Source organism: Diabrotica virgifera, chromosome 1, assembly GCF_917563875.1.
Source record: "Diabrotica virgifera virgifera chromosome 1, PGI_DIABVI_V3a".
In the NCBI taxonomy this organism is placed as follows: domain Eukaryota; kingdom Metazoa; phylum Arthropoda; class Insecta; order Coleoptera; family Chrysomelidae; genus Diabrotica; species Diabrotica virgifera.
In genome coordinates, this window is record NC_065443.1 from 190718347 (window position 1) to 190746084 (window position 27738).

Genomic DNA, 27738 nt, shown 5'->3' on the forward strand with positions numbered 1-27738 from the left:
CCAACGGTATTACAAAGTGGTCTTCATCTTGGCCTCAAACTGACAGACTTAATAATTTTAACTCAATTATGAAAATTATTATTTACTGGGATAAACTTCGTAACTGCACGCCGGGGTTTGTCCTGGTCGTGTCAGAGAGAGCAGCATATTATGTGCCGCAGCACTCTCTGATTGAACTAGAATAAGATGCGGCTGTAGTTTCGTGTTACAACCAAACTGAAAATGGTTATTCATTTTTTTATTATTTTCTTTTCCATGGAGTGTGTTGCTGACACTTAGAATTGCGGAGTATAATTGCCTTTTTGCACTTGCATCTGTTTGTGCAACTGTTTTTGTTCCAGCTGCATTTGACAAAACCTTGTCCGATCCAACTGATCTCTCGTAGCTACAACGCTTATACTCTGGGCTAATTAGCAAAATTCATGGAAAAGTTATTTACCAGCAATTTTATTGCTGGAATCGAATTATAAGATCCTATATATTAATAATATAGGTATGCAAAGTCCGTAGATAGTGTGCTACTTTTTTTATAAACAAAATGGCGCCGACAAATCGTATTTTTTTCAATTATTGCTTTATAACTCCGAAGATTTTAACTTTACAACAAAAACATCCAAATAAAAATTCACCGCAATTAAATTCTGCATAGAGATATGTTTTTTCCGATTTGCTTCGACGAAAATTTTCCTCGGAAAATGCGGGTTTTCCCAACAAAATCTCTAATTTTCAAATAAAGTTTTAGGTAAGTAATTATTAATCAATAATTAAATAACTTAGTGACATCAAAGCTTTCTTGGTATAGATTGTAATTCCAGAAGCCCGTCAAAATTAAACGAATATTTTAGCAACAATTCAATTATTAATTAACAATTTACGATTGCAATAATAACCAAAATAATCATGATACAATGATCAAACTTATAAAGATTAGAAAGATGAGATGCTTATTTAATATTTTATCGACAAAATATAAATTTTTCGTTCTTTTGCATAATCTTTAAATTTTGAAAAAAAAATAGTTATAATACGTTGGTCTAATTAGTAAAATACAAAGAAAGGTTATTTATCAGCAATTTTATTGCTGGAATCGAATACTACGGTCCTATATATTAATAATATAGGTATGCAAATTCCGCAAATAGTGTGCTACTTTTTATTAACAAAATGGCGCTCCCAAATCGTGTTTTTTTATATTGGTCTAGAACTCCGAAGATTTTAACTTTACACCAAAAACACTCAAATAAAAATTCATCCCAATTTAATTCTACATAGAGGCATGTTTTTCTTGATTTGCTCCGTAGTCCATTCTTTCACGGTTTTTGCTCTAAATATTAAAGAACCGCTTGGATTGACATGAAATTTGGGATACGCATAGCTTATATGTCAAAGAAAAAAAGTGATATTGTGCCGATGTGTGCTTTTAACCTGGGGGTGATTTTCACCCCCTTTTGGGGGTTAAAAATATAAGTCTAAAATAAGTCCGGAAATGGATAAACTGACTAATTTTAAGTAACTTTTGTTCTATAGAGCTTTTTCGCCAAGTCAACACTTTTTGAGTTATTTGCGAGTGAATATGTTCATTTTTCAACAAAATAACTACATTTTTAGAAGGTTTTTCGCAAATAACTCAAAAGTAAGTATTTTGTCGAAAAAAATGTTCATAGCAAAAATATAGCCTGTAAAAAAGTAAAAAGTGGTGTACGCGTTAGGTCTCTGGACCTCGTAAAACCAGAGTTATAGCCAATGAAAAATAGATTCATATTCACCAAATTTCAAATAGAATACTTCGAATTGAAATATCCAAAAAATTAAGCACTTTTTGGGGTAAACCCATTATAACTTTTTTAAAGCGTTTAACCCGGGAGTAGTCGCGCTCACTTCTGTAACGTCGATAGTCGCGCGTGAGATTCTATCTCAAAATACGAATTTAAAACAAATTTTTATTTTGTACTATTTTTATCTACTTTTTATATTGAAAATATATATTTGTAACAATTTTATTAAAAAACCTGTGTTAACGGCCACCTGCCAACATCGGCCACCTGTCCTAACGGCCAGTTTAAAAATTTCCCAAACCACGTCCACCATTCTATATCGGCCAATAGTTCTTTCATTTATAGTGGCCGTTACTGACAAATTTTACTGTACAGTAAAACCTGTGATAACGGCCACCTGCCAACATCGGCCACCTGTCCTAACGGCCAAATTAAAAATTTCCCAAACGAATTATATGTAGACCACAAAAGCTGGCAATAGCGGCCACCTTTCTATATCGGCCAATAGTTCTTTCATTTTTAGTGGCCGTTACTGACAGGTTTTACTGTATTACGAAAAAGGGTGAAATGTGAGATTCTATCTAACGGCGCGACTACTCGCGGGTTAAAGCTAATTGGCTCTCCCCAAAGCCATAAATTCCACAAAAAGAAGAAGAAGAAGAAAAAAAAATTAAAAAAATTCCTACGCATTACTACACTCTTCCTCGAGGCACTTACGAAATTTTTTCAAAATTGAAAAATTTTCATCAAGTTATCGCGAAAAAGGATAAAAATTGAGATTCTATCTCACCGCGCGACTACTCGCGAGTTAAAAAACCTCTATTTCTGTTTTTATAAAAATTTCTAGCATTAAGTTTAAGCAAGTTACGCTTAAAATAAAGTTGGTCGCTTTTGTTTTGGCAAAAAAAATCGGGAAGACTACCCCCTAATTAGCAACTTAAATGAAATTAATCGTTACCGCTCCACAAATTATTTTACTTATGTTGTGTTAATATGATCTGTAAGTTTCATCGATTCAAAGTGCTTATTTTGGAAAAAATTTGGTTTTAAAGTAAAATTTTTAAAAATTTTAATTTTGAAAAATATGCTTTTTTTTCAAAATAACTTAAAAATTGTTAGAGATACCAAAAATCTCGAAAAACAAAAAAAGTCAGCATTGCTTTTCTGAATATCATGTATTTTTTTGTTTTTCTGTTAGCCAAAAATTGATTGAGATTTGGTGTTCCTAAATTTGTATACATTTGTGATCAGTGACTCGTTCAACCCCTTTTAACTACAGCCCTTTTAAAAATAAGGACTTTGAACCGATGAAACTTACAGATCATATAAACAATACATACACAAGTCAAGAAATTTTCGAAGTCGTAACGATTAAGTTTATTTATTAGGGGGTGATTTTCCCGATTTTTTTACCAAAAAAAAATGGACTAACTTTATTTTGAGCGTAACTTGTTTACTTTCGATGCTAGAAATTTTTTTTATAAAACAAAAATGAAGCTTTTTTAAACACTTTAAATAAGTTGTAATGAGTTTTCCCCGAAATGTGCTTCATTTTTGATTATTTCACGTTAAAATATTCCATTTGGAAGTTGACGAATATGAACCTATTTTTAATTAGCTATAACTCTGCTTCTACTAGGTATAGAAACGTGATATATCATTTGTTTTTAATTTTTTACAGGCTATATTTTTGTTCTGAATGTTTTTTCGACAAAATACGTACTATTTGCGTTATTTGCAAAAAACCGTCTAAAAGCGTGGTTATTTTGTTGAAAAAATGAACATATTCACTGGCAAATAACTCGAAAAGTATTGACTTAGTGAAAAAACTCTATAGAACAAAAGTTACTTAAAATTAGTCAGTTTATCAAATTCCGGACTAACTTTGGACGAATACTTTTTCACCCCCAGGAGGGGGTGAAAAGCACCCTCGGGGCAAAAGCACATATCGGCACAATATCACTTTTTTTATTTGACTTGTTAGCTAGGTGTATGCCAAATTTCATGTCAATCCAAGCGGTTCTTTAAAATTTAGAGGTTTTGCAATATTTTACCGTTAAAGAACGTACTACCGACGAAAATTTTCCTCGGAAAATGTGGGTTTTCCCAACAAAATCTAGAATTTTCAAATAAATTTTTGGGGCAAGTAATTATTTATCAACAATTAGATAACTTGGTGAAATAAAAGCTTTCTTGGTATAGATTATAAATGCAGAAGCCGGTGAAAATCAAACGAATATTTTAGCAACAATTCAATTGTTAATTAACAAGTTACAGTCGCAATAACAACCAAAATAATCATGAGACATTGATCAAACTTAGAAAGATTATAAAGATGTGATGCCTATTTAATATTTTGTCGACAAAATATAATTTTTTAGTTTTTTTGCATAATCTTTAAATGTTTAAAAAAATAGTTATAAACAAATTTGCATTTCTCAGAAATTGTTTATTATATTATAATTTTAAAAAATACTTAAAATTCGTATTTCAAAGGTCTTGAAAATGAATGCTTTAAAAATTTTTTCCAACCATTTGCAAAAAAGTTATGAAACAGGAAAATAAACATACGATTATGCCGTTGTTTATAATTTGTTTTAATTGTTTCAAAGCTTAAAAGTCAGTTTATGGTACAAACTAATTACTCTCAAAAAATGTCAAACATTAGTTCAATGGTTATATTTTAATCAAAGATTAAAAATGTTTTTTTTTTGTAATTTTAAGCGCGAAAGTAGGCTTGATACAGAGCCGGAGATGTTCACTCGAAGCGACTGACACGCTTTAAACTCGTGCGAGTTGTGTATGTGGACGGGTATATAATACATAATACATAGCTACGGTAGGTACTGTATTAATCTACTTTCGCGCGTATAAATTACAAAAAGAAATAATTATAATCTTTAATTAAAATATAACCATTAAACTAATAATCGGTATTTTTTGTAAGTAATTAGATTATACTTTAAACTCACTTTTACGCTTTGAAAGAATTAAAAAAAATTATAAACAACGTAATAATCGTATGTTTATTTTGCTGTTTCATAACTTTTTTCCAATTGGTTGGAAAAAAGTTTTAAAGCATTCATTGTCAAGATCTTTGAAATACGCATTCGCATTTTACCTATTTTTTAAAATTAGAATATAATAAAAACTTTCTGAGAAACGTTAATTTGTTTATACCTATTTTTTTAAACATTTAAAGATTATTCAAAAAAATTTAAAAAATATGTTTTGTCGACAAAATATTAAAGAAGTATCTCATCTTTATAAGATTTCAAAATTTGATAAGTGTATCATAATTATTTTGGTTATTACTGCGACCGTAAAGTATTAATTAACAATTGAATTGTTGCTAAAATATTCGTTTAATTTTCACAGGCTTCTGGAACTATAATCTAAACCAAGAAAGCTTTTATGTCACCGAGCTATTTAATTATTGGTAGATTTGGTTTATTTGAAATTTAAAGATTTTGTTGGGAAAACCCGCATTTTCCGAGGAAAATTTTCATCGAAGCAGATCGGGAAAAACATGTCTTTATGCAGAATTTAATTTCGGTGAATTCTTGTTAGGATGTTTTTGGTGCAAAGTTAAAATGTTCGGAGTTATGGAGCAAAAATTGAAAAAACACCATTTGGGGGCACCATTTTGTTAATAAAAAAAGTAGCACACTATCTGCGGACTTTGCATACCTATATTATTAATATATATAATCATAAGCTTCGATTCCCAAATTTTTTTCCAAAATTTTCCCAAAAAATGGCCTATTCTCCGATAATCAGCCCAGATTATTAGCGATATCTAAGAGATAATTTATCTAACTTTTTGGGTTATTAATGTCTCTAAAAGGTTTTTAATTGTTTTCAGACTCCGAATTCGACGAATTTGCCATCAAACTTTTTTAGAGGTATGGTTTGTTTTTAAACCAAGAGGAGTAATTCAAATTTACCGCGCCATAATGCTTGTTTGTAATTGGTCCAACCTCAGGCAAGTTTACTCCACTGTTATCAAATTTTGACACTAATGACATTTATGAAATTTTGGCACAACTGGCATTTCATAGACAAGGCGAAAATGTCGGGTCCGTTGGGGAAAATATCCCCATGAGATTTTTTTGCATAATCACATTCGTGAGCGTGAGACATCCCAGAATAAGGTTCAAGAAGACGCCCACGTGAAAAGTGGTTCAATTTTTTTTAACAATTTTTTTCAATAAAATTGCAATAATCAATATTTTCGACACGGACAAATTTTTTTTAGATTTTTTGGGCATTTCTGGACAAAAAAGGTCTCTTATAATTTTTCTCTAAATTTGATCTTTTTCGAGTTATAAGCAATTTAAAATTTGAAAAACGCGAAAATTAAACTTTTTAAGACTTAATAACTCGGTTAAAAATTATTATTATGAGAGTTAGAAAGTGACTGAATCAAACTTTAAAGCCTCCGCTACATGATCATGAAGAAATCTGTGTTATAAATTTATTACTAAGCTGTTATTTTTAATTAATAACAATAGGCGGTTAGATCGTATTGACGCGGCTGTAAAGTGTAAATGTGAGTGCAAGTAAGATGCACAATTGAACTGCCGGAATGGCATCTCTCTCGCACTCAGCATTTACGGCCGCCTAACACGTGCATGGCGCTCATTATTATTACTTAAAAATAACATCTTAGTAATAAAATAATGAAAAATTTCTTCAGGATCTTGTAGGGGGGGGGGGGCATTAAACTTTGATTTAGTCACTTTCTGACTTTCATAATAATAATTTTAACCGAGTTATTAAGCCTTGAAAATCGCCATTTTTCGTTTTTTTTTTTTCAATTTTAAATTGCTTATAACTCGAAAACAATCAACAGAGAAAAAATACGAGAACTTTTTTATCCAGAATGGTCCAAAAAACCTACAAAAAAATTTCACGGGCCAAAAATATTGTTATTTGCTATTTGATTAAAAAAAATTATTAAAAAAAATTTGGACCACTTTTCACGTGGGCGACTTCTTGAACCTTATTCTGGGATGTCTCGCGTATGTGATTATGCAAAAAAAATCTCATGGGAATATTTTTCCCAACGAACCCGCCGTTTTCGTCTTGTCTAATAGGTTAATTAAGTTATATCGGATATTTTTTGTGTTTTCTGCGTTATTCCTTTAATTTTTAAATTTTTAGTCTGCTTTTATATAAGAAACAGTTGTTTTTAAAACTCTTTAGCGACATATTAGTATAATACACAGTCGTAAAAATGAAAGAATACCTATCGAGGTACCCATCATTACCCAGAGGGCGAAACATACACAACGATCAGATTAATCACCTATTTTGTATTTGCTGTCTTTTTCTATAAATAACAAACGTTTTTTATAGAAAAAGATAGGAAATACAAAATAAGTGATTGATGTGATCGTTCATGGGTATTCTTTCATTTTTCCTACTGTAATATGTATGGATAACCGTCGAAGGCCGATATGATCAACTAAAAAAGAAGATGTATTTGGTGATTGTTCTAGTAACTTTCTTGGGGGTGAATCTGTCTTTTTAGTTTACTCCTCCTGGTTTAAAAACAAACCATAGTAATACATTGCGCGTCATAGAAAACGGGCACCCTAAAAAATGGGTCATTTTTGATGTCGCGTATCTCCTAAACCTGTAGTCCGATTTAAGTGATTTTTTAAATATGCTATAGCCCTATTCTTTGTCAATATCACTGTAATAATATTTTTGCAAAACAGGTAAATTTTCATTGTATACCGGGTGTACGAATCAAACTGTGTTTTTTTCTCAAAGTTCGCAACACCCTGCGGAATATTCTAGCATTTATAAAATACTGAAATTAAAACCCAACTATAGCCTCAGGTTTTCTTAACATTTTGTTTTTTTCTTCATTCGCTTATGTTGGATAATACAAAAGTTATGTAATTTAACAACTAGGCATGCTCTTCATCAGTACAGGGTGTTTCTAAAGAAGTACGACAAACTTTAAGGGGTAATTCTGCATGAAAACATAATGACCGGTTGCTTTATAAACATATGTCCGCAAATGCTTCGTTTCCGACATACAGGATGTTGAATTTTTTCTTACAAACTGACGATTTATTTATTTCCCTAAAACCGGTTGAGATATGCAAATGAAATTTGGTGGGTTTTAAGACGTAATTTTTGAACATTTTTTGACATATAATTAATAATTTTTTATTCACCATTAGCGTGCATACGCATAATAAGATCGGTCATATTACCCGTATGCGCTCCAATAGTGAATATAAAATTCTTAGTTGAATGTCAAAAAATGAGCAATAACTATCTCTTAAAACCTACCAAATTTCATTTGCATATCTCAACCGGTTTTAAAGCAATAAATAAATCATCAGTTTGTAAGAAAAAAATTTAACATCCCGTATCTCGGAAACGAAGCTTTTGCGAATATATGATTATAAAGCAAACTGTCATTATTTTTAATGCAGAATTACCCCTTAAAGTTTGTCGAACTTATTTAGTCCCTAAAACCCTTTAGACTTGTAACACCCTGCACTGATAAAGAACATGGCTAGTTGTTAAAGTACATAACCTTTTGTATTATCCAACATAAGCGAATGAATCAAAAAATAGAATGTTAAGAAAACCTGAGGCTATAGTTGGGTTTTTAATTTCAGTATTTTACAAATGCTAGAATATTCCACAGGTTGTTGCGAACTTTGAGAAAAAAACACAGTTTGATTCGTACAACCGGTATACAATGGAAATTTACCTGTTTAGCAAAAATAGTACTACAGGGATATTGACAATGAATAGGGTTATAACATATTCCAAAAATCATTTAAATCGGACCACAGGTTTAGGAGATACGCGACATCAAAAATGACCCATTTTTTAGGGTGCCCGTTTTCTATGACGCGCAGTTTATAAACTAAGGCAATAAAATATCGTTAAGGGTTACAGCTATGAGATGTGCAGTTGGATAAGGACAAGGTTATATCAAACGTAGCTGCAACAAAAACTGTTCCACATATGCAAGAGCAAGAATGTTTATAATTGAGGTATAATTATTATTGGTTTTATAAAAAACACTGATTATTTTCTATAATATTAATGTTTGTATTATCAAAAATTGTCCATTAATCTTAACAACGAGTCATTATCTTATACTAAAAATGATTATTTCCCAATTACAGAGCATTTTATTCAAAGGTTGTCTATTTATTTTGATTTTATAGATATATTACAAAGGGCTTACTAGTTTATCTAGAGTGTCCGTATTAATATCAGAATAAACTAGTTTGTCCTAGGTAAAACTAGTTTTTATCGCGTTTAGGACAAGCTAAGCTTATCCTAATGCGTTCAGGACAAGTAGTTTGGCCTAGACCACACTAGTTTGCCCTGAAATCGGGTTTGGCCGGTAACATATTCTGTGCTCTGTGCGTAGAGTGAGTTAAGTCCAAAAATGGTCGAAATGAGGTAATGCACTATCTGTATGTTAGAATTTGATATCTACATGGTGTATAATTTGTAAAGTCCAATTCCATTCCTAAACTGAGATATGCATTTTACACAAATGAAAAACAGTCAATACTAACTGTGTAATGCGTGTTAAGTCCTGAACTTGGACATATCACACTTTACACTAAACATTATTGAAGAAATAGGAAGACACAGTGTGTTAAGTCCCACAGTTTTGAGACTTAACATACTGTACCTGTATACTAATAAGTTATTGCGTTGACTCTTTGTACGCTGCGCGCCGTTAAAGCTGATTTGGCTATTTTACTAATCAGTGGCATATTGATTAGGTCCTTTCAAACGAGCTTGTACTTTAATGAACAACATAACGATTTTAAGATTTTAGTTGGAGTTTTCTTCTGTGATTATTTTGTTGGTCTAGTTGAAGGAATTTAGTTAAAAGTTTAACCTTCTGTGATTATTTGTTGGTTATTTTAAGGAATTTAGTTAAAAGTTTAACCATGTCATCCAGAGCACAACGCATATTGGACATGTTAAAAAACGATGAACTTGAGTCTGAAGAAAGTCTAAGCATTGGTAAGTTTTATTTAAATTTTTAATAGTGCTGTAGATTTTGGGCCGTGCTACCAATGATCTATTAAACTTTTAATTGCAAAAACATGTATTACATACTTTCGATGGTAAGAATGAGCCGTTTCACTTTTAGACAAAGAAATATAAAGCTCCCTTTGTTATTTTTTTGATAGATCGTTCATAATACGGTTGTTTTTCTTAACACTAACATACTGTAGTGAGCTATAGTTATTGCATTTCTCCACACAATTCTATCTTGGGTCATATCAATGTTAATACCCTTTACCAAAATGTCCTGCCTTATCGTCTCCCCCCCAAGTCTTCTTTGGTCTTCCTCTCCTACTCCTTCCAAGAATCCCAAGAATCCGCACTTCAGCTATTCTTTGTATTGGGTGATTAACCTCTCGAAATTGAACATGACCAAACCATCTTAAACTATGCTCTTTCATTTTGGCATCAATTGGTGCCACACCTAGACTTCCCCTAATATACTCATTTCTAATTTTGTCCTTTTTTGTCACACCTCTCATCCATCTAAGATTTCTCATTTCCGCCACATGAGTTCGTTGTTCCTTTTTCTTTTTCACTGCCAACATTAAATTCTGTACCTACATCATAGCCGGTCTTATGACTGTTTTATAGAATTTTCCGTTCAGCTTCTTTGGAACTTTCTGTCACACAACACACCACTTGCTTTCTTCCACTTCATCCATCCAGCCATAATTCTACTGCATGCATCTTCATATATTTCTCTCAAATACTCCAACAAAAGTTGACAATTCAACCAAAACTGTGACATTTGACATGCAGCAATGCCTTCCCACTCCACTCGTCCATAGTTCTGTACCTGTAGCCTTCTATAAACGCCAACTTTGGACTTTCAATCTAACAGTCTACAACTGCAGTGATGGCACAACTTACTGCTACCTTTGGCATGAAGGTATAGCTGGCAGAGGTGCAAATGAAGTTGGCTCATGTGTACACAAATTTATTTCTGAAGCTTTAAAGCCCGTTGTGAAAAGTTTGACCATGTACTCAAACCATGTACTCTACTGGTGGTCAAATAAGAATAAGCATAATATAGAATATAAGAATACGCATCAAATAAGAATACGCATGTAGCTGCTATGTGTATGGTAGCCCTGCAAAATTCTTCTAACTTTGAAGAGATTAATCATAAATTTTTAGTGCCTGGTCACACGCACATGGAGTGTGATACATCCCACGCCCTTATTGAAAAAAATAAAACAGCTTTTGATGGAAACATTCACCATCCTCATGATTGGGCCCAACTTATACAAAGTACTGGTAAGAAACGTCCTTTCGTAGTGAAGGAGATGAATCAAGATAGCTTCTTTGACTTTGCTAAGCTGCTAAAAACCGACCTTCAGCAGGGAAAAGATGATGTTGTTGGAAACAATTTTAGCTGGAGAGATGTACAGTGGCTGAAGTTTGTCAAAAACGAGCCTGGAATAATTTACTATAAGAATTCCTTAGACCGTAATCAACCATTTCAATGCATTAGTTTCAAAAGAAGAGGCAAAGAAAACATTAGCAAAATGGACCCTAGTTTAAGTTACCCAGGAAAAAATCCTATACCTAAGAAGAAAAAAAATGACCTCCTCGACCTGCTTCCATACATTTCACCAGTATATCACCAATTCTGTAAAGACTTAATTACCTCAAATGAAGCAGAGGATACCTACCCTGATGACATTCCCGATGAAGAAAATGAAGAGATAGTACAACCAGTTGACAAAAAAAAAAAAAGAAGGTAAATGTGAAACCCACGAAAAAAATGACAGTTTCCCAAGAAAATAAACCAACGAAGCAAACTGGCAGGAAGAAGAGAAAAAATGTAAATACTAAATAATAAAAAAAATATTATTTTGTTTTCCTTTATATTAGTTTTTCTTTTTTTTTGGTATTATTTTACTTAGTAATATTACTTACTTGGTTTATGATAAATAAACAGTAGTTTTTATCTTGCGTTTTTGTATTTTTCTATTTTTATTAAAACCAGTTTTAGTCTTAAGAATCCCCATTATTATTATTAAATAAATATTATTTTTTATGCTTTTCGTAATAGTTTGTGTTTTGCGTTAAGCGTGTTAAGTTCATGATATTTGTGCAAATTGTGTTAAGTCCATGTAAGAAAAAGTTTATTATTTTTTTTATAATACCTATATGGTTTATTTATATTATTTATTGACTATTCTATTGAGAGAAATAACTATTTAATTGATCAAAATTATTTAGAAAACTTTTTAGGGATAGGTTATTGTAAAAACTCCAAAAGTATAACTCGAACAGACGATTGCAAACTTTAAACGCGTTTATCTCAAAACAGTGTTTTAGGACTTAACTCTCTTTACGCACAGAGCACAGAATATTGTTCTGAGGCTGTTTCTTTGTGGCACCTTATACAATTTATTATTTTATTGGGAAATAAGCCACTATGTTCTTTCAAATGCGGCTAATTTTATTTCTTAATTGTTATAAACAAAGCTGCTGTGGGTTAAAAAAAGGGGGGGCAACTTCGTCCCTAATTGTCCAAGGAAATTTTTTTCTTTTTCTAAATTTGTAAAAAAAATTTAGTCTTTCTAAATATGAAAAAATTATTTTTCTACGGGTAATGGTTAAAAAGTTATTGTAATTGTTTATTCAAAAATCGACATGTTCTTGCAGAATGATTTTGCAATATTTAAAATTATTTTTTGTCATTTTTTTTAATAAAATTAATAGCACGAATCTTCTTCTTTCATAAACTATCAGTTCTATTACTGTAACTTCATCATTTTCTGACTTATATACAGGAGCTCGAAACAAATGACAATCGATGAAAAGCCCTATTTGAGATAAGTCACAACGTGGATTTCGGCGGAACTAAAATTGAGGCCTTTTTTCTTTTTATTGCTCTGCTATAATGGGGGCTTTTAATGTCAAATCGTTGTTAAGATCGTTATCAGTATTTTCAAAAATCAACAAAGTGAAAAATTTAGTAGTCCCCTCGATTAAGCTACCAGCCAACAGAATCAAAAAGAACGTGTTCATCCTAAATTTACTCCAAATATTCTGCAACACAACATACAAATAAGAACACTTTTGATAAAAGGTTTGTAAGCTTTTAATTAAATCTTTTGTATTAAAATTTATTAATTATATTGATTTTCGAAAATACTGACAACGATTTTAACAACGATTTGACATTAAAAACCCCATTATAGAAGGAGTGGGATTACGAACACTCGATACGAATCGTATCCGCCATGTTTTACCGTAAGGCTCTACAGTAAAACATGGCGGATACGATTCGTATCGAGTGTTCATAAATAAGTTTTATTTTAGTGAACTTTATAAGAGGTTAGTATACACCAAAAATTGTTAATGTTCTATTTTTTAGTCATGAAGTTACAGTAATATGTTACAGTTTAGTCATGAAGTAATATACAGCAACAATTAAACGTGATTAAACGAAGTCTCCAATGACAATATGCCTTCAACGTGAAAGTAAATAAATAATGGCTCTTAGCTCTGTTACTGCAATAGTCACCAGAGGGCGTATTGCTTAGGACGAGATGCCAATAAAAAGGAAAAAGGCTTCAATTTTAGTTACGCCGAAATCCACGAGCGGTCGTCATTGTGACAACATCGTCAATAGGGATTTTCATTCACAGTCATTTGTTTCGAGCCTCTGTCATATGTCGTATAATCCGTGTAGATTAATATTATACACAGATTATACAACATATGACAGAAGCTCGAAACAAATGACAATCGATGAAAAACCCTATGGGCATGAAGCGAATTTAATGCGGCCAACATACAAGAGAGATGTCCTAGAGAGAGACAGAGAATGTCAGGGAAGCCGTATAATTTGAGTTGCCTATATACACTAAAATCGGGGAAATGGACGTCATATTTTATTAACTTAGTATCAGGGCTAATGGGCAGTATTTCAAAATTTAAATACTTTTTTGTATTTAAATACGTCAGAACTCTCTTCTTCATTAAAAGAAGAACTGGATTTAGTCTTTCTTTTTGTCATTGTCATTAAGTGAAACACAATAAAATTACTTATATTTATTAAATATATCATGGCGCAGTTCTAAAACCTACAATATAGGATATGCCAAAAAGAAAGACTAAAACCAGTACTTCTTTTAATGAAGAAGAGAGTTCTGACATTCTGACGTATATAAATACAAAAGAGTATTTAAATTTTTATCTCATTTATAAAAAGTATGTAAATTTTTATAAACAAGATAAAAACTAGAAAGACGGAATACTTAGGGCACATTATAAGGGGTGAAAAGTACGAACTTTTAAGAAATCATGCAGGGCAAAATTAAGTGCAAAAGAAGTGTATGAAGATGAAAAATATCGTGGCTTCGCAATCTACGTGAATGGTTCGGGTGTAGTTCGATTGAACTTTTTAGGCGCGCTGCTAACAAAGTCGCAGTGGTCATGATGATTCTTAATCTCCGCTAGGAGTGGCACGTGAAAAAGAAGATTTAAATTTTGAAATACTGCCCATCAGCCCTGATACCAAGTTAAAAAAAATATGAGGTCCATTTCCCCGATTTAAGTTTATATAGGCAACTCAAATTACACGGCTTCCCTGGCATTCTCTGTCTCTCTCTAGGACGTATCTCTTGTATGTTGACCGCAATCTCGCTTCACTGTTTGAATGGGACGGGGCCATTCCATCAGTATTGACAGTTCGTTGATTGTGACGCATGGGAAAAGTTATAATGGAACAACAATATACTACATTCGTTCTCGCGAGATTTTTTTTGAGACATTCGGAATAGGAAACGTATAACACAAAAATCCCTACCTCACACTATTAACTGCTAAAATCAACTCAAATCAACTTACGCCCGGTCTTTTCACCTCCGAATAAAAGTTATCCGGAGGTTTATTTGACAGATTTACATGTAATCTGCCGGATAAACTTCCTGATAAATATTTATTCGGAGGTGAAAAGACCGGACCTTAATCTTTCATTAAAAAAAAGAAGAATTATTAGAAATAGTGGGAGTGGCTACTAATCTCATAAAATTTTGTGAAGTTTATTTCTACAAAATATTTTTATTTTGTACAATATCAATACATTATAATGGTTTAAATAAATAAATATTGATTGGCGTAAAGTTTATGTTATTTTTATGTCTGTTTACTATTAATAATATTGGATATGAGCAGGTGCGTTGGTTTTGTAGTAATTTCCAGTCACTTCTGACAACTGAATTTTTCAAAAAAGAAATTACTAACGTCAGTGTCAAAAAAAATCTCGCGAGAGCGAATGTAGTATAACAAGTCATTTGAAATTTCTGTCCGAAACATGGGACGTTTTCGTAGTCTGACGTTCGAAACCATAGAGGTATATATAGGGCTTTTCATCGATTGTCATTTATTTCGAGCTTCTGTCATGTGTTGTATAATCTGTATAATAATATACACGGATTATACGACATATAACAGAAGCTCTAAACAAATGACTGTGCATGAAAAGCCCTATTAACATAGAGTGAGCCTACACTTCGTGTTTCCTGACGACAAAATCTCTTTGACTGGTTTGCGGTATCTCTAGCACATTGTATCGAGAAAGTAAGATGACATTAAGTGTGAGTATAGGCACGGAAGGGGAGTACTACTGTCGCAGCTTTACTATGCGTAAGAGTGAAACAGCACTAATTAAAAGAAAAAAGATGGTGTCGTCACTTCGCTCTAAATGACACTCCGTCTATCATTATTTAAGTCTATGTTCGAAACCAGTGGGATTACGAACACTCGATACGAATCGTATCCGCCATGTTTTACCATAGCGCCTTATGGTAAAACATGGCGGATACGATTCGTATCGAGTGTTCGTAATATCCTATGCAGTAACCAGTTCCACAATTAAAACTTTCCCTGTTCCAGTGTTCCCGTACATCAAAGTTTGTGCGACTAGACACCGTTAAGCTATTTAATTAACACATTTTCAGCTTGCTATTAATAAACTTCTTTTTCGTATGCGGGATCCAGGCCTATTATGTATAGTCGTTTGTTATTACAAGTAAACACATTTATAGTTTTTTTAACCTCATTAGTCAAGAAAAAATACTGTCTAGTCGAATAACAACCAGTAAAAACAATGTTTTAAGAATTTTAAGAAAATATGTAAGCTCTAATTTAAACGAATGTAAATACTAGTGAATTAAATAAAACTTACTTGATAGTTTTCTAAAACTTCACCCACATTAATTAAAAAGTTCACTGCATCATTTTAAATGCGTTTATATTGTATTTACACAATATTGTAACAACACTTTAAATTTTTCCCGAACTTTAAAATTTTCTCGAAATTACACAAAAATTTACATTCAATACAAATAATTTTAAATTATTTACAATCACTTCATAATGACAGAAATATGTTTAACCTTACAATCGGACTATTTCAAAAGTCATGCATACAGCGTCATCTGTCAGTCAAATTTCAGATTTCAGAAAAGAACCCTTTAGATGAAAATTTATGTAGTAAAAAGTAAACCAAAAGAGGCATTAGTGACAAAAGTATATTTTAAAATTTAAAAGTATCATTTTAGTAAATTTTTTTTAACTACTTTCATAATATTATTAAGCGGGTCTTTAAAATTTGGAGCAAAAACAATTTGAAGCAAAACCGTGAGTAAATGGACTATTGTTAATAGTCCATTTACTCATGGTTGTTTTTAGATGAACGTTTTTTTAGAAAAGTTGTAATGAGTTTTCCTTAAAAAATGCATTATTTTTTGGTTATTTCAAATCGATATATTTGATTTGGAATTTGACGAATATTAACCTATCTATTAATTAGTTTTTATGGGAAATACGCCACAATTTTACTAAAAAAATGATTTTATTAACGTTATTCGACGCCCACATCGGATGGTCGTTGTCAAAATACAAAAAATATTAATGAATTAAACAAAAATGTCGTTGCTTAGTAAAAAAATTCTTCTAATAATTTATTTAATCTGTCTCATTTATATCGGCAATTCAGACATATTTTATATTAATTATTATACATTTTAAAGTAGAAGACTTTAAAACAAGAGCGGATCCAGGGAGGGGGCCATGGCCTCCTCCGAGATTTTAAAAAAATAGAAGTTTTTAGTTTCAAACACATATATATTATGTACAGAACAGGGGATAAAGATGTATTCTGGACTAGAATTGAACAAAACCAGTAACAGAAGCTTCAAGAATGACATATGATGTTTTGTAAATCAAAATGTTGATAATTTTACAAAGTACCAATTGTTAGAACGACTTTGGTAACCATCAAAATCGTATCAATTTCCATATTCTGTACACACAAAGAATAAAAAAGAAATGAAGCATTACTTGCGTCATCAGCACTTAGAACAAAGGAGTTGGTTAGTACCTTTGCACATTCAAAAGGGATTGTTTTGCAAGTATTGCATTTTATTTTTCTAATAAAAAATATGGTCACAATAAAGGGATGACATTGACAGCCCAAAGCCTTGTCACGAAACCTTTAACATCTTTCGCCAAACTTATGGGCAAAGACGGAGCCATACAAACCCATGAAAAAACAGCATACCACAAGGAGTGCTCTCAGGTGGGCCTGGATTTTCTATAAAGTGATCGTAATTATCATTAAACAGATAGACTCTCAGAGGTCTAAACAGATACAAGAAAATAGAGAATGACTACGACCAATAATATTTCTCTAAGAGGACATCGTGATGATGGCCTTCTGCTTCTGGACGAAGATGCTGGACCTAGCACTGAAGGGAATTGTTAAGGTTTAAAATCGCATCAGGAGATAAGGCTTTTAAACAACACCTATCCACAGCATCTTCCTGAGTAACATACATTAGCAGCCTAGTCAAAATCAATTGATAACATGTTGCGGTGAAGAAATAATTGAACAAATAATGAATCAGTTTCAAAGTGCAAATTATTACTCTGTCCTATTTGACGAAACGACCGACTAAAATTGCCTGAAAACTCACCATTGTAACAGTAGTTTTTAAAAATTATTCCCAGACCCCCTGATACCCCTCCCCACTAAAAGTTTATGGCCCCTCCCGAAAATCGGTCCTGGATCCGCCCTTGCTTTAAAATGATATTGCCAATATTTATTTATAAATTATTAACCTATTTTTCATTAGCTACAACTCTACTTTTACTGGGTCTAATTTTTTATAAGCTATATTTTTTCTACGAATGTTTTTTTTATTAAATGCTTATTTTTGATTTATTTGCGAAAAATCGCCTAAAAGCGTGGTTTGTTTTTGTCGAAAAATTAACATATTCACTCGCAAATAAGTCAAAAAGTATTTATACTTAGTGAAAAAACGCTATCGAACAAAAGTTGTTTAGAATTAATCAGTCTATCCAATTCCGGACTTATTCTGAACGTATATTTTTTCACCCCCCAGAAGAGGTGAAGGTCGCCCCAGGGCGAAAGCACACATCGGCACAATGTCACTTTTCTCTTCTTCTTTAGTTTATTGGCCTTATTTGACATGTTTGATATGTGTAGTATGCCAGATTTCATGTCAATCCAAGCGGTTGTTTAAAATTTGGAAGTTTTGCAATATTTTACCGTAAGTGAATGGACTATAACTATATGCATGTAAAATAGGTACTTCTTGTTTTTTATTTTTCCTGTTAGGTTTCCAGAAATTGTCCACGAGTTATCACAGCTTGTCCAGAAAAAGATATGTGATAACTTCATTAATAATAATTGACTTACACTCCCTCTCAAATAGGCCGGGAACATTAATAAAAAATTAAAATATTTAAAAATTTATAACTGAGTTATTTATTGAGAATTATTAATATTAGAGTTACCTATATAAAAATCAGAAAAATAAATTCTCTTCTTTTTTAACTCTATTATTAAACTTGAATAGAGACAACTTAATACCGCATTACGTAATGCTTTAATTTTGTTTTTTCCTATGCTGCAGACAGTACCGGTGCTAGGGTATAAGGTGCCCGCCTGCAAAACTAGCACAGGCGCCCTTCGGTTTTATTAACTTAGTATATTTGGCGCCCAACGAATAGAGGCGCCCGCCAGCAGTGCATCCCTTGCAGGTCCGTTATCGCTGGCCTTGCATGGCTGCAGACTTTTTTAGAACTGTGTACCTTTTAACGCTCTACATCCAAATATGCTCATTTGAAAGCTGTATAATTATTTAAACAATATTTAAGGTTAGGTATTTATTTTACCAAGGAAATATAAACACAGATAACATAATATTAATGTTTCGGAGCGAAATCAGAGCTGCTGAAATCTTTCAGTCCGTCGCTGACGGCGCGACTCATGGTAAAAAAAAAGATTAACAAAAAATTGTCGTCTCCTCAGCAAAAAAGGGCCGAATCCACCGTCTCTGATTCGTCGCTCTGCATGGGGCCTCGACGGTTGCAGGCAAAGTTCATTTTGCTATGGACTGTTGAAGGTTTGGTGTACTAGCCTTGATAAAGACCTAGCTATTTCTTACATTAGGTACAATAAATTCAACTTCTTCTTCTTCCTTCTTTTATGTAGGCTTTAAAGCCTGTTTCTTCTTCAATATTAGCCTCCTAAATTGTTTAAATTATCGCAATATCTTTTTCTTGGTCTGCCAATACTTCGTCGTCTATTTGGTGACTTATCTCGTGCTATTCGTACTATCCTATCTTCTGCCATTCTACTGTTTCCGTTTTGTCACCCATCCATTTATGTCTTCTACATTGCATGATCTTCTTATGTTTTCGCTTCTCTCCCTATCCAACAGACTTTTCCCTGATATTCTTCTTTTTCTTCTTCTTCTGGTAGCACTACCACCCGGGGTGGGTCTTGGCTGACTGCACAACTCGCTTCCATCTCGAACGGTCGTCCATGATAGTTAAGTCAGTGGGTAGCCCCATTGCTTTTAGATCTAACCATATATTGTCTCTCCATCGCATTCGTGGGCGTCCTAAGGGCCTTCTTCCTGTGGGGGCTCCTCCCAGATCAGTTTGGTAAGGCGGTTATTAGGGGTCTATGGACATGGCCAGCCCATCTTAGACGCTGAGATTTAATTTTTTGGACTATGTCACTCGCTCTATACATCTGCTTGACCACAGCATTTGTTCTCATTCGGTATTGGTGGCTATTAGGGTCGGGATAAGGTCCAAAGATTCTTCTGAGGATTTTTCTCTCAAAACATCTAAGTTTTCTTTCAATTGCTTTGGTCAGAGTCTACGTCTCACACCCATACATGAACACCAGTCTAATCACTCTTTTATATATTCTGATCTTTGATGCTCGTGTTAGGCTCTTAGATTTAATAGTATTCTGGAGGCTATACATACATCTGTTTGCTGCCTGAATTCTCCCTTTAATCTCTTCCGTGATATCGTTATCTGCAGTGATTGTTGCTCCGAGGTATTTAAAACTCTCCACTCTTTCAAAGTTATATGGGTCTATCATAACGTTTTGCCCTATTCTATCTCGTCCCTTTTGTCTGTTGATGCACATGTATTTGGTTCTCTCTTCATTTACCCTTAACCCAGTTTTCTTTGCCTGTACCTGCAATTGATTGAAAGTTTCCTTCACATTGGTGACTGTGTTTCCCACAATGTCAATGTCATCCGCGTATGCTAGTAGTAATTTTGGTCCATTTACTGTCAGTAATTCTGTTCTAATTTGTGCTGTTCTTACTACTTTCTCCAGGATTATATTAAAAAGGAGAGATTCCCTGATATTCGTCGAAGTATTTTCATCTCCTGTTTTTTCTAGTAGTCGTGTCCACAAACCATACATACTTATAGACGTTTCACGACCATGTTAATCTTTCGGATCGAATTAGCGCCATCTCTTGATTGGAATGGGAACTAAATTGACAAATTTTAGTTACGTGAGAATTTCAAATTATAAATTTTGCGGGATTTTTGATGAAATTTCGCAGGAAATTAAAACAACAGAAAGACAATTCAATGTTTTATTCCATATTTTACTGAAAACTTCAAATATTTCAATTTGTTTTCAAAATGCTAAACACTACTGCTATGTGTCACGTGAAAGCACTGATGTGTATTGAGTTGAATGAAAATTTTTGAAAGAATCTTGTACATAGGATGATTGTTTAGATAAATATTACCTTATAATCTTTTACAAACTTCCAATAATATATAGGTCCGAAATGTTGATGACACACTTGTCTATTGGAATAAACTGTTTCAGGATCTATTATATTGTTTTTTTTTAATGTGGAGAAACACAACACGGGATGATCAATGTAAACTAAAAATTCTACTCATAAAAATGGAGAGGAGGTTAATACACTTATTAAAATTGTGATTAAATCTAATTAAAAACGTAACACCACTATAATAAAATAATTAAGCCACAAACTGTAAAATAAAAAGTAAATAACAAATTAATTTAATTGTCAACTGTCAGTTGTTAAATATAACAAGAGAATTGACTGACAGCGACATCTCTGGATTGGAATGGTAACTAATTTGCTGTCTTGACCTTGACAATTTACGTGAAACGTCTATGAGTATGTATGGTTTGTGGTCGTGTCGTTTTAGATGTGTCAGGTCTTGTCTCCGCGGTGTATGCATAGACATATTAACAATAGACCAGGCTAGGGATATGCCACTCAATGCATCGGGGTGTAACGCTAAAATCAAGTACGGTGGTCTAGCTTTCTTTGTCTGTCGTACAAGTGTGAGCGTATCTACCAAGAGGTGGGAGTAACGGAACGCTGAAGGTGATTTTATCATCACAGAGTACAGCGGCAGCGGCCATCATATGCTAGAGAGAGAAAGCTAAGCGCCGGTAGAGAGAGATAGATAGACCACCGACCCGAACCTTGCCTAATCTATGTGTTATTATATCAGATATAATTATAGTATAAGTGCACGAGATGCAAAACTCGCTTATTGCATGTAAAGGCAATTTGAGAAAAGTGCAAAAAACGTTTTTTGCATTATACATATTTGTTAATAATCAATTAATACTGTTAGCGTCCCTTTAGAACATATACATCTCCAATAGTTTTTAACATATTTTAAAAAAATAGTGTAGATTTAAAAAAAAAATGAAGAAAAAGAAAGCATTTAGCGAGTTTTGCACCAAAAAAATGATACAGAAATATTTTGGAAAAATTTTTATTCACAAAGCAATTAAACAGTTACTTATAATATTACATTAAATTTGTAGATCAATATCGCAAGGTTTTAAAACACTGCAGCCCAAAGTTAAACAAACAATTCAGAACACCGTTAAATGGAGCTAAAACGCAACTGATTCAAACGGTCGAATCACACCAGTAAACACGTGAGTAAAATCCGATGCTGTGACTGGACGCCTTACAAAAAGAGAGCTTTGCATCGCACGCATCAATGCATAAAGCGAGTTTTGCATCAAGTCATGATTTTTGGGATAGCTTTTCGTATGTTAAAAAACTAGTTTTGCTCCAAATACTTATGTAAAATAATAATTAAATATTATAGAAACAAGATGGCGTGCTTAACTACTTTTTTCAATGTTTGTCGATAAGAGAGTTTTGCATCTCGTGCACTCTCAGGGTGTATGTCAATATAGGTCTAATTGCTGCTTTATAGATTCTTGCTTTTGTGTCTTGTCTTAGGTATTTGTTCTTCCAGATTGTTTCATTAAGAGATTTCGCCGCTTTACTTGCTTTTAAGCTTTGTTGTCGTACTTCCTCCTCAATATCTCCGTAACTGGTTGTATCTATTCCCAGATATCTAAACCTTTCTTCCTGATTTATTATTTTTCCATAAATTACGATTTTACATCGTAGTGGGTATTTAGATGTTGTCATACATTTGTTTTTTTTTTTCTGTTGATATTATCATATTGTATTTCTTGTCTGTTGTATTGAAGATGTGTATTAATTTTTGGAGATCGTCTTCTGTCTCGGCGATTAATGCGACGTCGTCTGCATAACATAGGTACATATTTGGATTTCTTTGTTCCCCATTCTGGATCCATGACCTTTACGTACTGCTTCTATTATTAATAAATAAAATAACAATTGTAATTGAATAAAACAGCCTCAAAGTCTGGAAGTCGAAGAAGGAGCAAAACCCGTGCACAAGGAGCACCTAGGATGTAGAAGATCCTAGATAAGTCCATGAAAGACCGAGCTACCACCTGACCTTAGCTTTCATTGTTCATTCAGGATTCAGGATATGAATGGAAATAGGAATGGATTCTTTATTAAGTTTGGGTTTGAACATTAAAATAGGGTCCCTCTTTAGGATTCCTAATCTTCTTCAGAGTTTGCGTTGAATTTTATTTGTCGTACTCGTACAAGCAAAAATCGGAGTCCGAAAAGGCAAATGGGATAGTGTTATAGTGAGCGTGTGGTTATGATTAATTAATTTGGAATGTCTGTAAATTCAGCAGCACGATTCTATAAGGCCGAATTCAGGCAAAGACTATATTTTATTGCTAATTTATTACGGAAAGAAAAAATGTATTGCTGTATCTGTTTCGGAAAAACAGTGGGTGCTGCTACCTTTAGCCTTTAGGTACCGTAAGGCGTAAAGTTAGCAGCACCCAACCTATATCTCGGCAATGAAAATAAGTACAGGGCCCATCTGAACGGCATATTTTATTGCTAATTAATTTCTCTTGATTGGTATATTAACCAATCTCGAAAAACTACCCCATCATCCACTAGCGAAAAACTCACCCCCGAAAAAATTATGAAACTCGGAAATTCAATCCTATGGAATTAATTGCTAATTTATTACGGAAAGAAAAAAATTATTGCTGTAACTCTTTTCGAGAAACAGTGGGTGCTGCTGACTTTACGGTAAAGCTAGTAGCACCCAACCTATATCTCGGCAAGGAAAAGGGGTACAGTGCCCATTTTAATTTTATTGCTAATTAATTGCTCTTGATTGGTACATTAACAAATCTCGAAAAACTACCCATCATCCCCTAGCGCTAAACTCACCCCCGAAAAGATGACGAAACTCGAAAATTCAACCCCAATGACTTACTTGCTAATTTATTACGGAAAGAAAAAAAAATTGCTGTAGCTGTTTCGAAGAAACCAACACTGTGGGTGTTGCTAATTTTACCGTAAAGCTAACAGCACCCAACTTATACATATATCTCGGTAATGGAAAATGGTACATTGCCCATCTTAACGGCATATTATATTGCTAATTAATTGCTCTTGATTAGTATTGGGACCGTGCAAGTTCGGCAAAGCGACCTCTATTTCTACGCTCTGTACTTTTATTCGCACTTTTAATTATATTGGCCAATTATATTAGTCCTGGTTGCTGGATAATTGTCAAGACCATAGTCCAAAAAAATAATAAGAAGAAAAAATAAGATGCAGGTTATGTTTAGCAAACGTAAACAATTGTATGTAGTAAATAAAATCAGTTATTAAAATGCAGTACTGCAAGCAAAATACAATTAATTAAATTTACCTTTATATAATAATTGCATATCATATCAATATTGTGGAGCAATATATAATTTTTCTGCGTCAATGACAGAAGGTATGAAATATACGTCAATTTGACAATTTCAATTGACAATATGAATTATTTAAGATAGTTGCAATATTTCTCCGCGACTCGCGCACGGTCGTTTCTCGTTTCCCTTTCCAAGTACTTGCACACCGCGAATATTAACCAATCACGAAAAATAAACCCATCATCCCCTAGTGCAAAGGCCACCCCGAGATAATTATGAAACTAGAAAATTCAACTGCAAGGAATTGCTTGCTACTTTATTACTGAAAGAGTATATTATTGCTGTAGCCGTTTCCGGGAAACAATAGGCGCTGCAGCGCGCTGTTAACTTTATGGTAAAGCTGGCAGCGCCATATCTATATCTCAGCAAGGAAAAATGATACAGGGACCATCTTGGCGGCATATTTTATTTCTAATTAATTGCTGCCGATTGGTTAATTAACATATCACCAAAAACTACCCCATCATCCCTTAATACCAAAATCACCCCCCAAATAATGATTAATTTGAAACATTCAACCGCAGCGAATTAATTGCTAGTTTATTACGGAAACAAAAAATTTATTGCTGCAATTGTTTCCGAAAAACAATGGTTATGCTAACTTTACCGTAAAACTAGCATAATCATAGCTATATGTCGGCAATGGAAAGGGTTACAGGGCCATCTTGGCGACATATTTTATTGTAATTACTTAATAATTAGTTGTACCTATATACTGCGCGTCAGAGAAAACGGGCACCCAAAAAAATGGGTCATTTTTGATGTCTCATATCTCCTAGAACTGTTGTCCGATTTAAGTAATTTTTTAATATTCTATAGACTTATTCTTTAACAATATGGTTATAATAATATTGTTGCTAAACAGGTAAATTTTCATTGTATACCGGGCGTACGAATCAACTGTGTTTTTTTCTTAAAGTTCGCAACACCCTGTGGTATATTCTAGCATTTATAAAATACTGAAATTTAAACCCAACTATAGCCTCAGGTGTTCTTAACATTCTGTTTTTTAATTCATTCGCTTATGTTGAATAATACAAAAGTTAGGTTCTTTAACAACTTCATCAATACAGGGTGTTTCTAAATAAGTGCGACAAACTTAGGGGTAACCCTAACAACACAAAACATTCCAGGAATGTACTACCAAAGTTCTATCAATATTTGAATGTCCTGGCCATTTAGGGAACATTCGGTGAAAATCTGATTAAATTATTCCTGGAATGTTACCATAAGACATTCTGTGAACATACTACCAATGTTCCTATATTTTAAGCTGCCAAATAATAAATACTTGTAATAGATATAACATTACTTATAACAGAAACTTGTGCAAAAACGAAGAGAGGCATTTATAATTATTCTTAATTGCGTTCATTTTCAAATTCGCCGCGTGTGTATTTGTCAGAATTTGTGAACGGCGCTTAGAGAGGGCATCACGTGAATAAAAACGACCAACGACAACGACCACAACGAACGACCTCACTTCGGCGCTTCGCGTGGATTCGCTACTTCGCTACGGCCATCTTGCCGTGTGTGATCGATGGATTGTTTTCGTTTTGGTAATGTCTGGTAAACGAAACGTGTGTGTTTTTTGTTGTTTGTTTTGTTTTGTTTTTGTGCTTGTATAGTGCATAAAATTGATAAAATGGTGTCCTGTTCTCAACGAAGTTGCAGTAGCAGAAGCAATGTATTCTGCAGGAATAACGTTTCATACTAGGTTAGTATGCAAATATGTAAACAAAGGAATAACCCCTATTTCAGAAAATAATTAAACTTAATACTATAATACCCTAATACTATTCATAAAAAATCTTTTAAGTAACGTAGATATAACAAAGTGAATAAAATGTATAAATCAGAAGAATTATTATTTTGTAAGTTAATAATTATTGGTCACATCCATTTATTATTTTAATTGCGAATAAGCCACAAACTTCGCTTATTCCTAACTAAAATAGTAAATAGAGATGATATAATAACAAAATAGAAAATAGAGATAATGACAAAAGGATTATTTGTAAAATTAAAATAATAATTCTTCTTTTTTGCGTTTTTGCTAATGTATGCGTTTATAGTTTATAAACACGAGGATAGACCACACACTATAATAATACCAACTACATAATATAATGAATACACAGAATATAAAGATATTGTCGGTCCGATAAACTCAGAGTCCCAGTACCACTGAGTCTCAGACACAACTGGCTAGTGATTTTAGTAAATAATTTTGCAAATTTTACCAAAAAAAAATAAATACTAAATAGTTAATAATTACTAAATAGTTAGAAATAGGGCTTTTCATTCACAGTCATTTGTTTCGAGCATCTATCATATGTCGTATAATCCCTGTATATAGGGCTTTTCATCGATTGTCATTTGTTTCGAGCTTCTGTCATATGTTGTATAATCTGTGTATAATATCAAGGCCGCGTCCCACCATCAAATAATTTGATCAAACTGGATTGAGCAAACTGAAAGTGACAGTTAGTGACGTCACATCCTTGAGTGTTCATTGTGGATAATAATGAAAAATTTTAATTTTAAATAAAGTACAAACAAGTTAGACAACTCAATACAAAAAATTTGATCAAACTAGATTGATAGTGAGAGCACATATTTTTATAATTTCAATAAAACTGCAATTGTGACGTCACTTTGACGTACTTCCGGAGTTTGCTCAAACTGTTTGATCAAATTATTTGATGGTGAGACGCGGCCTTTAATATACACGGATTATACGACATTTGACAGAAGCTCGAAACAAATGACTGTGAATGAAAAGCCCTATTAATATTATACACAGATTATACAACATATGACAGGAGCTGGAAACAAATGACAATCGATGAAAAGCCCTTTTTTGCCAATTTTGACAAAATTGGCCAAAAACAAAAAAATTGCCTACTAAAATCACTAGCCAGTTGTGTCTGAGTTTAGCGAACCGACTATATTAATAATCAATTTTTAAGCTGTTTTATAATATTTTTAAGTTCATTAATCATATTTTTTATTTAAAACATAAATTCGTTAATAATGCTTAGTAATGCATATATTTGTATTTTTAGCTTTCCAGAAGATCCTGCGAAGAAGGCGTGAAGTATAGATCAGATTTGTTAATAGAGAAGTATGTTCAAAACATTTTTTAGAAAAAGATATTAGCAGAACTTCACTTTCATCTGTTCATTGAGAGACTGTGCTGTTCCAATAGCTTATGTCACACAGGTAATATGCTTAACCTAATTAATAATACAGTCCGTACAATATAGATACCGTTGCACTTCATTATCTACATAAGTGATCTAAGTTGACATTGTTTAATTATTTGATTAATATTCAATGTTTGATTAATATTCAATTTAAATAAATAAAAGCATCAGGATAGAAAAATTACCATTTATTTTAATTTTTGTTTAGAATCAGCGGAGAGAA

The 27738-nt window shown here is 32.9% G+C and overlaps 1 protein-coding gene across 1 annotated transcript in view; it reads right to left on the reverse strand.

Moving 5' to 3' along the window:
- The window catches only part of LOC114329229 (uncharacterized), a 1335969-nt gene extending 1319758 nt beyond the window's left edge, over positions 1-16211 (reverse strand). The window contains exon 1 of the mRNA XM_050641873.1: positions 16021-16211. The gene's annotated coding sequence lies outside the window, so the exon portion shown is untranslated. The remainder of the gene's footprint in view (positions 1-16020) is intronic.
- Between the last annotated feature and the right edge of the window lie 11527 nt (positions 16212-27738).